The 11376-nt window shown below is 43.9% G+C and overlaps 1 protein-coding gene across 4 annotated transcripts in view; it reads right to left on the bottom strand.

The window, feature by feature from the left end:
• LOC137632240 (rab-like protein 6) overlaps positions 1-11376 on the bottom strand; it is a 174379-nt gene that overhangs the window by 112344 nt on the left and 50659 nt on the right. The window lies entirely within an intron of this gene.

Here is an 11376-nt window from a genome sequence, read left to right as displayed (position 1 = left end):
TTCAATTACTTGGCGGATCCAGGAGGAAACCGTGTTCTTAGTGATCCTCCTCTTTACTCTCCCTAAGCTAACAAACAGAGGTGTTAGTCGGGGCTGTGTTGCTGCAGTACGTTTTAAGATAGTATCTCAAACTCCTCACTGGGCATAATAACAACTGATCTGGGTCATTAGTTATAGAACGAAGACTCGCAATTTGACAGGGCACGAATCTATGGTCCACCATCCCTGGATTTTGAGTCTTAGCATTGAACTCAGAGATGAAGCCGAGTGTCACTTACCCCCATCTCATTGAATGGGCGATATCATACGAGAGGCCATGACGTTCACTGACTCTCTTTGCTGAGGTTAAAGTGAATCGGAACGCCGTCTTCAAAGTGAGGTTTTGGTCAGTTGCATGGCGTCATGGTTTGAATGGGAGGTCCTTTTAAGGATCTCAAGACACGAACCACGTTCCAAGGAGGAGGCCTAATCTCTGACTGAGGGCAAGTGATCTCAAAACTCCATATGAGTAAAGAAAGCTCCAACGAGGAGGAAATGTCAACTCCCTTCAGCCTAAAGGCAAGGCTTAAGGCTGAGCGATAACCTTTCACTGCCAAGACTGAAAGGAGCTTCTCCTCCCGAAGGTATACAAGGAACTCCGCTATTACTGGAATAGTGGCATTGAGCAGAGAGATATTCCTTCCATGACACCAACCACAGAATACTCACCATTTTGCCTGGTAGACCAAGGCCGAGGACTTGTGCAAGTAACCAGACATTCTCTCCGCACCTTGTCGTGAAAAGCCCTTCTGAGAGAACAGAAGCTGGATAGTCTTCAGGCGTGAAGTCGAAGCGACTGCATTGGTCCTGTGAAAGATGTTTGAGTGTGGTAGTTTGAGTAGATCTGGTCGTGGAGGAAGCTCTCGTGGTAGATCTACTAGAAGTTGCAGGATGTCTGGAAACCATTTTGCCTGATGTCATAGCAGAGCTACAAGGGTTATCATTAGATTTTTGGATACTCTGGTCTTGTTTAGCAGTCTTATCAGACAAAACGGGGGAAAGGCGTACACGTTGATGTTGTCCCGCCGTAGTTGAAACGCATCTTGCCATAGAGCCTGAAGGTCCGGGACTGGAGAACAGTACAGCGGAAGCTTGCTGTTCAGAGATGTTGCAAACAGGTCTAAAGTCAGGGAGCCCCACAAAGTCAGGACTTTGTTGGTTATCTGGTGATTCAAAGACCATTCGGAGCCTACTATCTGAGTTGTTCTGATCAGATTGTCCACAAGCACATTCCTCTTGCTGGGAATAAAGCGAGCTGATAGAGACACAGAATGATCTTCTGACCATCTGAGGATCTTCACTGTAAGATGCCATAGGGGCTGCGAAAAGGTACCGCCCTGTTTGTTTATGCAAGCCACTACTGTGGTATGGTGCAGCAGGTGAGCCCCCAACCCTTCTTTTGATGCATCTGTGAAGAGCATCAAATCCGGAGGGGGAATGAGAATTATTCTGGCCCTGTCAAAGGTTTTCGTCTGCAATCCGCCAATTCAAATCCGTCACCTGATCCTGAGTTATAAGAACTTGGGTGTCCAGTGGATCGGAGTGTTGGTTCCACACAGACTTCAGCTGCCATTGCAGGGATCTAATCCTGTGGCAGCTGTTTGGAGCAAGACTGATGAGGGGTCAGATGGCCTAACAGACTCAACCAACGAGAGGCCGGAAGAATTTCTTTTCTGAGGAAGGGTGCGGCCACTTCCTTCAGTCCGTGTACTCTTTCGTCTGATGGGAAGACTTTCTCTTGGACGGTGTCTATTATCATACCGAGGTATGTATACCAGCTTTTGAGAAGGTTACAGTAGTGGCTTCTCTTAATTTATCAGGAGAAGCATGTTTCAGTGAAGAAGAAAGGTTGTCTCCGAGTCTGCTAGGATCAGCCAATCGTCCAGATATCTGAAAAGACGGATGCCGTTGCTGTGAGCCCAAGATGACACTAGGGCGAACCCTGGTGAATACCTGAAGAGCTGTCGTGAGATCGAAGCACAGAACCTTGAACTGGTAGGTCTTTTCCTCGTGTATGAATCTTAGATACTTCCTGGATGACGGATGAATTGGGATCTGGAAGTATGAGTCCTTCAGATCCAGTGTGCACATGAGAGATCAATGACTGGTCTCCTGCCTTCAGTTGCCTTTTTCACCAGAAAAATTTTACTGTAGAAGCCTGGAGACCCCTCCGCAACCTCTTGGAGAGCGCCCTTCTGCAGCATGGTCTGGACTTCGGCCCTGAGGGCCAGCTCCTTTGCGGATACCTTCGCATAGAATCTTAGATGCACTAGATCCCGAGTCAGAGGAGGGAGAGATTGAATGAACGAGACGCGATACCCTAGGGGGATCACATCGACCGTCCAGGGTTCTGCCCCATAAAGCTGCCACCTCTGCCAGCAGCGCTGTAGGCATCCTCCCACAGGTGGTAGGTCAGGAGGAATGCCCACCTCCCTTTCCTCCCTTCTTTCCTCTGAAGGACTTGGTCCCTTTCTGGCCTTTGGATGGAATGGGCTGCCGCTTAGACACCTTTGAAGGTCCGGTGGACCTAGAAGTTGACGGGCGAGAAGAGCAAGGTGCTTGCTGACTCTGAGAAGACTGGGAAGGTCTACCATAGGGCCTCGATGTCATGGCCCTATGGAGGAGAGAATCGTTCGACGGTTTCCACCATCACTCAGCAGCCCTCTCTAACTCTTCTGGAACAAAGAGAGAGACCTCAAGGGTGGAGTTTCTCAACCGGGAGACTTCCACTTTCGGCACCTGCTCATAAAATTTCCCGATAACGGTATCCCTTCTCTTGACTATTGCATTCGCTGACAAGTTAATAACGTGGTGCGACAAGAACTCAAGAGTTCAAGTCCCTGAAAACAGGAAAGACTCCAATGTCTTCCTGGCCGACTCCTTTGAAAGATCGTGAGAGCAACCATGAAGCCCAAGGATCCTGCCATAGATCAAGCTATGAAGCCCAAGGATCCTGCCATAGACCAAGCCATGAAGCAGCCTGCATGGCATACTTCACACCTCTCTCTATGTTCAGGAGCTCAACTGCCGAGAGGGAGGCCCTCAGAGAGGAGAGGGTTTGAGTCGGGAGACCCTTCGTCAGAGACTACTGAAGGGTCAAGGGACATGGTGGAATAAGGTTCCCCTTTGATCTCGTAATACTTCCACAGTAAAACAAAAGGAAGTGGAAGGGACCGACAAGAGGAAAATGCCCTCAAGAAGCTAGAAGTTCTAGGTATCTGGGCAATTGCTTTTCCTTTTGGCAGCTGTCAAACCCTCAGACTAGGGCAAAGCAGCACTGGACCTGGAAGGCTTCTGGGTCTTAAATATTTCATCAAGAACCATATCCTTCCCCTCCTGGATGGTGGAACCAAGAGTAGACAGCCTATTGATAACCCTCTTGCAAGAAAGGACTTGCCAAAAGGTGTGTTCCGACTCACGTCTCTCTTGTTCAGAGTAATATTTCGGACTGGCCGCCTTTGGAAGATTTGTCATTGGAATCTAAGGGGGCATTCCACCTCCAGGCTCACATTCAGAACAGGGTAGGTCAGGGTCGTCAACTGTATCACTAGAGAGACTCTCCACAGGGGACCATCTCTGTGCCTCAGCCATTCGAGCTTCCCTTGACGCAACATTCTTGGGTTTCGTTTTGGTGTCCTTCGATTCCCTACGCACAAGACATTCCTCCGCGGTCTTAGGAGGGGGAGCCTGCAAGGTTTTTGAGGCACCTGACGAACCTTAGGCAGTAGGAGCTGAAGGCTCCTCCTCTGGAGGAGGTAAGGAAACCGAACGTTGGTCCGAAGGCACTACCTCAATCTCTTAAGGGTTGAAGGGATGGATAGCTATCTCACTGGGCAAGCCTAAGTCCCTACTTGTCCTAGGGCGGATCATGTTGGCGTGAGGAGGAGTTATGCCTCGCATCCTCCTTTTCTGTCCCTTAGTTATGACCTCCATTGCCTTCACTAGAGTAAAGGGTGAGTTGGCCATTTAAGAGGCAGAAGCTCAAGGACCTTTAGTATGCGATCGGGGTGGAGGTGATCTGCATACCTTGTCTGACGTTGAACTCTTTCAAGGGTCTTGACTCCCAACGGACAAATTTTCCAAGGGAATCCTAGGGGTTGCCTTGACTGGGAGTCGGAGGTTGTGACGGTGGAGGAGCCACATTCAGAGACTTCAGCAGGGTGGTGATAAAAGTACTCACCCATGCGGGAAGTTCTAATCCTCTAGATAAGTCCTGGACTTCCCTAGGAAATCTAGGAGGAGAGTGTCTCCGCGGGGGAACTCTTAGAAGGAGCTTCAGTCAACAGAGGTGATAACCTCTGAGTAAGAGGAACACGTTCCTTCGGAAAAGAAGGAAGGTCCGGACTAATAGGCACATTAGCGAACCTATTAGGAGGCTCCTTGAAACCCTCTGGAAAGGGTGTTGGCCTTATGCTGGAGGTGGAAGAAGCTGAAGGTTGAGGAGAAGGTGTTGGTACTGCACTTGCTCGCGGTTCCGACATATCTGCTTGTGAATTGCTCACGGAAATATTCTATTTTCTCACAAAATCATGAGATTCTCTCGCAAAATAGTGAGTTTCATGCGTCAACGGACGCAATTCACGAGCAGAAGTGCTCGTAATGGGAGCACTAGGAGCCACACAGGAAGAGGAAGGTCTAATGCCTTCCTGCTGCCTCAGAGAAATCCGATGAATTCAGCAGAGAAGGTCTCCGAGTACGAACAACTCTTATAATTGAAGAACACATTTCCAAGCATCGCATAGGCGAACGCTTTGCTAATACTCCCCGGGCGGTAAAAGGCACTGGGGGTTTAGCTGGACGCCTGTCTGAAGAGTGGTCATTCTCATGATCAGGTTCGGTCAGAGTTTGTTTGGAAGAAGATCGAGTTGAGGGGCTACACGCTGATGGACTGCACAAGCGCCTACCTCTACCCCCAGACGAGGAACGTCTAGACCTTAATCGCGAACATGTGATTCCTGATCATGAATGAGATGTTCAAGAGCGGGAGCATCTAGCTCTCGTTCGAGAACGGCGTGAATGTCGCAAATACCTATCTCGCGAACATGAGCATCAGCCTCGCGAACGAGATCATCGTTCTTGTGAATGTTAGCTTCTGGACCTAGATGTAGACTGTGCTTGTGATCGTGCAGGACGCGATCACAAGACTTCTCCTCATGAAGAGGAACGCCTCTGAGAAGAGTGTTGAGACCTGATGTTTCGTGAGCGCGAAGCTCTAGAGTGTAAATGCCTTCTACAAGAAAAGCGTTCAGATCTTCCGATCGTCGCAAACGGCGATCAAGGGAAGAATGTCCACAAGGGCGAGGTGATGGCGATGCTTGTCCTTAAGCACTGCTGGTGGTAGGAGCACTGGTCGCCAGAAGATCTACACCTGCAACCTGCAGGTTCACCTTGTCTGCATGTGGAAGAGCCAGGAGAGGGCGGGAGATGAACTTCGCACAGTTCCAGCACGTGAGATATTGAAGGCTCTGGAAAAGGGGCCTTCATAGCACCACGCTGAAAAAGGCGCAGCAGCTCCTCCTTTGAAGAGGGTCCCAGAATCCCTAAGGTTGGCCACACCTGCAAAAGATCTGAAAAGGAAAATGATTCTCCGCAGCTTGAGGTGAAGTTGCTCCTCTAGGGGAAGCAACAACACCCCCAGTACCCCGAGGTTGCCAAGGAGTTAGTTGGTCTACGTTCATACTCGATTGTCCCTCAGAAGACGCAAGCGAGAAGGCACTTTAGAAAGAGATTTGGGGGTGCGAGAAGAAGAAGGCACTCTCCTCTCCTAAGGGAGCAAGATCGCGCTTCGCCTTCCTGCTGCGCCGTCCAAATTTCTCCCATAGGGAGGCAGGCCACTCCCTAAACTCTGCGCAAGGCGAACCCTGCTTGCAACGATGCCCTCTGCCACACACCTGTAAAAAAAGAAAGCAAAATAAAAAAGTCCAATGATAGTCAAGGAGAGAGAGGACACGTCCGATCTCTACCGAGCCAAAAGAAAATGTGACGTCTCTCACTGCTGTGAGAGTCTATATAGAGCTGGCTGGGTAACGCCAGCCACCGCCAGCCTGGGTAACCGCCAGCCACCGCCAGCCTACCCGCTCAAGCGGTTAGGCAGGGTTGCCACCTCGCAATTAAAGTCTAATGGCTACCTTCCAGATCTGCCAAAAGATAATCCAAATAAATAACTCCTGGTTTATTAGTATGGGGACAAAGAGTTTATAACCATACCCATATATATTACGCAGGTTATGATGGTCTTGTCTCAAGTTTCATAGATATCATATATACCAAGAAAATGTGTTTCAATCTCCGACACGTGTTGTTATTACAAATAGCTGGATTACTTCACATAAGTGCGGCGGACGAAAATCTCCTTTTGGTGGTGAAAGAAAACAAAGTAGTGAAGTCCGTGAGCAAGGAAAACTGTATGTGAGCATCCCTCAGTTGCCTTTGCTGCACTGTTATTATCAATATTATTATTATTATTATTATTATTATTATTATTATTATTACTAGCCAAGCTACAACCCTAGTTAGCAAGGCAATATACTATAAGCCCTAGGGCTCCAACAGGGAAAATAGCCTAGTGAGGAAAGGAAACAAGGAAATAAATAAACGATAAAGTATTGAAAAATTAGAATAAAATATTTCTAAAAACATTAACAACATTAAAATAGATAATTCATATATAGACTACAAAAGATTTATTTCAGCCTGTTCAACATAAAAACATTTGCTGCAAGCTTGAACTTTTGAAGTTCTACTGATTCAACTACCCGATTAGGGTACACGATTAGCTAGAATAAAACTTCTAGAATACTGTTTAGTATCGAGCCTCATGATGGAGAAGTTCTGACTATTGGAATTAACTGCATGCCTAGTATTACGAACAGGATGGCACTGTCCAGGAAGATCTTAATGTAAAGGATGGTCAGAATTATGAAAAATCTTATGCAACATGCATAATGAACTAAGTAAACGACAGTGCCAAAGATTAATATCTAGATCAGGAATAAGAAATTTGATAGACCGTAAGTTCCTATCTAACAAATTAAGATGAGAATCAGCAGCTGAAGACCAGACAGGAGAACAATACTCGAAACAAGGTAGAATGAAAGAATTAAAACACTTCTTCAGAATAGATTGATCACCAAAAATCTTAAAAGACTTTCTCACTAAGCCAATTTTTTGTGCAATTGAAGACGACACAGACCTGATGCGTTTCTCAAAAGTAAATTTGCTGTTGGTAATCACACCTAAAATTTTAAAAGTCATACAAAGTGAAAGAAACATTATCAATGTTGTGATCCGATTGATGAGGAGCCAATGTCCTTGACCTACTTACAATCATACTTTGAGTTTTGTAAGGATTCAACTTCATACCCCATAATTTGTACCATGCACTAATTTTAGCTAGATCTCTATTAAGGGATTCAGCAACCCCAGAACTACATTCAGGAGATAGAATTGATGCAAAGAGAGTAGCATTATCTGCATATGCAACAAGCTTGTTTTCTACGCCAAACCACATGCCATGTGTATATAGTATGAAAAGTAATGGGCCATTAACACTACTCTGTGGAACACCAGATATCACATTCCTATACTCACTATGGTGCCCATCAACAATAACTCTTTGAGATCTATTACTTAAAAATTCAATAATAATGCTAAGAAACGACAGACCCACTTCCAACTCTTAAGAGTTTGAAAACAAGGGGCTCATGATTAATATGGTCAATGGCAGCACTAAAATCAAGGCCAATCATACAAACTTCTTGACCACAATCAAGGGATTTCTGTACAGCATTGGAGATTGTAAGAAGGGCTTCACATGCTCCAAGGCCTTGACAAAAACCAAATTGTAAACTAGGGAACAGAAGATCACCTTCAGCATATCTATTAAAATGTTTTGCCAAGACGTTCAAAAACTTTAGATAATATGAGTTATGGAAATTGGGCGGTAATCAGTTGGACTTGAGCTACGACAAACACATTCACATAGTGGAGTAACATTACCAATTCTCCAACAAGTGTTAAATGCTCCTTTTCTTGCTAACTTGCACAAAATAACAGATAACTTTAGAGCTAAGGAATCTGCAGTCTTTTTAAAAAACAAAGGAAAAATACCATTTGGGTCTACTGTACACCTCCAAAAGCATCAAGGTCAATCAACAGAGCTTTAATTTCACGAGATTGAAAAGTTAACTAGTTAGTTTAGCCTCAGGAGAAGAGGAATGAGGAAGTTCGAGTTTCTCATTACTCTGTTTACTCTCCAACACATCAGCCAAAAGGGTTGCCTTTTCCTTTGGACAGTGAGTGACTGAGCCATCTGGTTTAAGTAAAGGAGGAACTATTGCATCTACACCAAAGAGTACAGATTTAAGGGTAGTCCACCACTATGTTCCTGGGTTTTACCAGAAAAGGATTCTTTCATGTTTAGATTGTATTCCTTTTCAGTTGAAGCATAAACTCTCTGAGCAAAATCTTACATGAGTATGATACATCAGGGACAGGCTGCTCAGTCTTCACTACTAATGAAATCATGGCATGATCAGATGTCCTGGCTGGAGAATCAACCTTACTTGTTACAAACCCAGGGGAGTCAGTGTATACGAGGTCCAAGCAGTTACCAGACCTGTGAGTAGCTTCACTTATGATTTGCTCACAGCCTGATTCAGAGGCAAAGTCTAAAGCTCTTAAGACACGGCGATCGGTAGGAGAAAGAGAACTTAACCTCTCCCTATGGTGAGCATTGAAACCATCAACAAAGACAAAAGAGGCCTTTCTATCATCATCTTGGATCTTAGCCATAATGGTAAGAAAACAATCGAAGATAGAATCACTCATATCTGGATTCTGGTAGATCAAACACGAATAGAAGTTGTTATGCCTGCTACAAACTTTTATTACCTGCATCTCATGACATCCACATTAATAGCAGGAGTTTTGAGAAACAGGCTACTCATTCTTAATATACACCACCATTCCCCTGGCCCTAGGGATGGCATCACGTTTCAACATTATTGGCTTTTTAAAACAAATTATAAGGAGCTCAGCTGAGTGCCTCCTATTAGAAACCAAAGATTCCGAGCACCAAAGAATACCAATACCATACTGTCTGGACGTAACTGTAAGGTCTTGAATATTTGCATGAAGACCACGAATATTGCAATACAGTAGACAACATTGATGACATCTAGGACGGTCCCGGATTTTACTTAATGTCCCCAGACAGCATAAGATTTAATGGTAATAAAAAAGATACATCATACTTAAAAACTAAATCAACAAGAATGATAACAAAAACATTACGTATTGTACAGAAATATAAATAAAGTGATTGATCAAACCCATAGACTAAAGAAAAAAAAAACCAGAAAAACTAGTCAACATGGAGGAGCCAATACACCATGCAAGGCTAAATACCCTCCAAGATAGCCTCTTCAACTGAAGGGAGGAGAGTAAGGATGGTTTTAAGAAGAAATAAAATCAAATAAGGACAAGACAACCTCTTGATAACCCACCAGGCATCCATGGCCCTTTTATTAAGCCTGCCCAACACACCATTTAAAAAAAAACAAGAGGAAGAAGAAAAAAAGATAGAATAGTGTGCTCAAATGTACCCTCAAGCATGAGAACTCTCACCCAAGGCAGTAGAAGACTATGGTACAGAGGCTATAGCACTTCCCAAGACTAGAGAACAATGGTTTGATTTTGGAGTGTCCTTCTCTTAGAGAAGATGCTTACCATACCTAAAGAGTCTCTTCTACCCTTACCAAGAGGAAAGTAGCCACTGAACAATTACAGTACAATAATTAGCCCCTTGAGCAAAGAAGTGTTTGTTATTTTCAGTGTTGTCAGGTGTATGAGGAAAGACGAGAATGTGTAAAGAATAGGCCAGACTTTTCGGTGTATGTGTAGGCAAAGAAAAAATGAGCCGTAACCAGAGAGAGGGATCCAATCACTCTCTGGTCAGTCAAAGGATTCAATAACTCTCTAGAGGTAGTTCTGGATTATAATTGCCTGTGTTTATATATACGCTTTTCTGGATTGTAGTTTCCTAAGTTTTCATGTTACTTTTCCCTGTAGCTTTTTGGTATTTATCCTGACTCCTAAGCACATGGCAGACAAGGATGGCAGTGCATCAAAGAAAATAAAAGCCATCACCATGAAGTCAAGAGATTGTGAAATGAGCATAAAAGGGACATACTCCGCCAAACATGGCCGCATATTCAAACATACCCGTTTGACTGTCGCAGTGATTACCAAGGATTAAGATCATATCATTAATTATATGAAGGGATCTGCTCCCATAAAATTGTCTGAAATCCTTTAATGTGAATACTGCAGTACCATCCAACACAAGTTTTCAACTATGACTAGACTTTTTTTTTAATGCTTAAAAGGATTTTTGTTCACAAAAGCACGAAACAGCCAATCTGGCGACCTTGGTTCTTTGTTGCAATGTAGTAGGCCATATGATAAGGCCAGGTGTTGTTTATAGCTTTAGGAACCTGTACACCTTAAAGAATAAGAACAAAGGTTACCTTCCAGTTTTCTGGCATCACAATGAAAAAGAAGAGGAAGAATTTTGCAAGATGTATGAAGGTTGAACAGAAGACTGGTCTAGAGTGGTATTCAGCAATGAGTCATGTTCCTCGAGGGTCGAGCCAATTTGACTTCATGTATACGGTCAAGACTGTGAAGCATGCTACTTATGTTATGGTATGGGTGAGTTTTAGTGAAAAGGGATGGAGTGGGGGGTTATATTTTAAACCAATAAGTAAAACAATGAATGAGGATAGGTAAGTAGATGTGTTGAAGGACCACTTGTTACCCTTGAAAGAACATGCACGTCCTTATGCAAAATTGGGCACTGTGCCACACGGGGAAGAAGGCAAAAAACTATTTGAAGACAATGGAATTGACCTTCTGGATTGGCTGGGAATTCCCTGACCTTAATTCATTAGAAAATGTTTGGAGCTTCATGACAAGGAAGATAGGCTCTATGGATACAAACTCTATCCTGAAACTAATTGCTGTCATAGAAAATGTGTGGCATAATGAGATGGATAAAAATTATTTTAAGGAGCTGTCTGATTCAATGAAGAGAAAAACTGATTATGTTTTAAAGCATAAGGGAAATGTGTCTCAATATTGAATAAAAATATGTATTGTATTCTATTTCATCATTAATATTTAATCTTACATTTTTGGTTGAGTTTCCTCCACATAAGAGCCTAAGTTTTCCAAATATTTTGGTAAGACTAAGATTTTTTGCTGTGATTGTAGATTATATGAAAGGCTTTAGAATACAAAACCTGATATGAATGTAATGGATTGCTGAAAGTTATT

The sequence above is a fragment of the Palaemon carinicauda genome, chromosome 41 (assembly GCF_036898095.1).
Source record: "Palaemon carinicauda isolate YSFRI2023 chromosome 41, ASM3689809v2, whole genome shotgun sequence".
Lineage (NCBI taxonomy): Eukaryota > Metazoa > Arthropoda > Malacostraca > Decapoda > Palaemonidae > Palaemon > Palaemon carinicauda.
The sequence above is the reverse complement of the archived record's forward strand: the minus strand, read 5'-3'. Positions and strand labels throughout refer to the sequence as shown.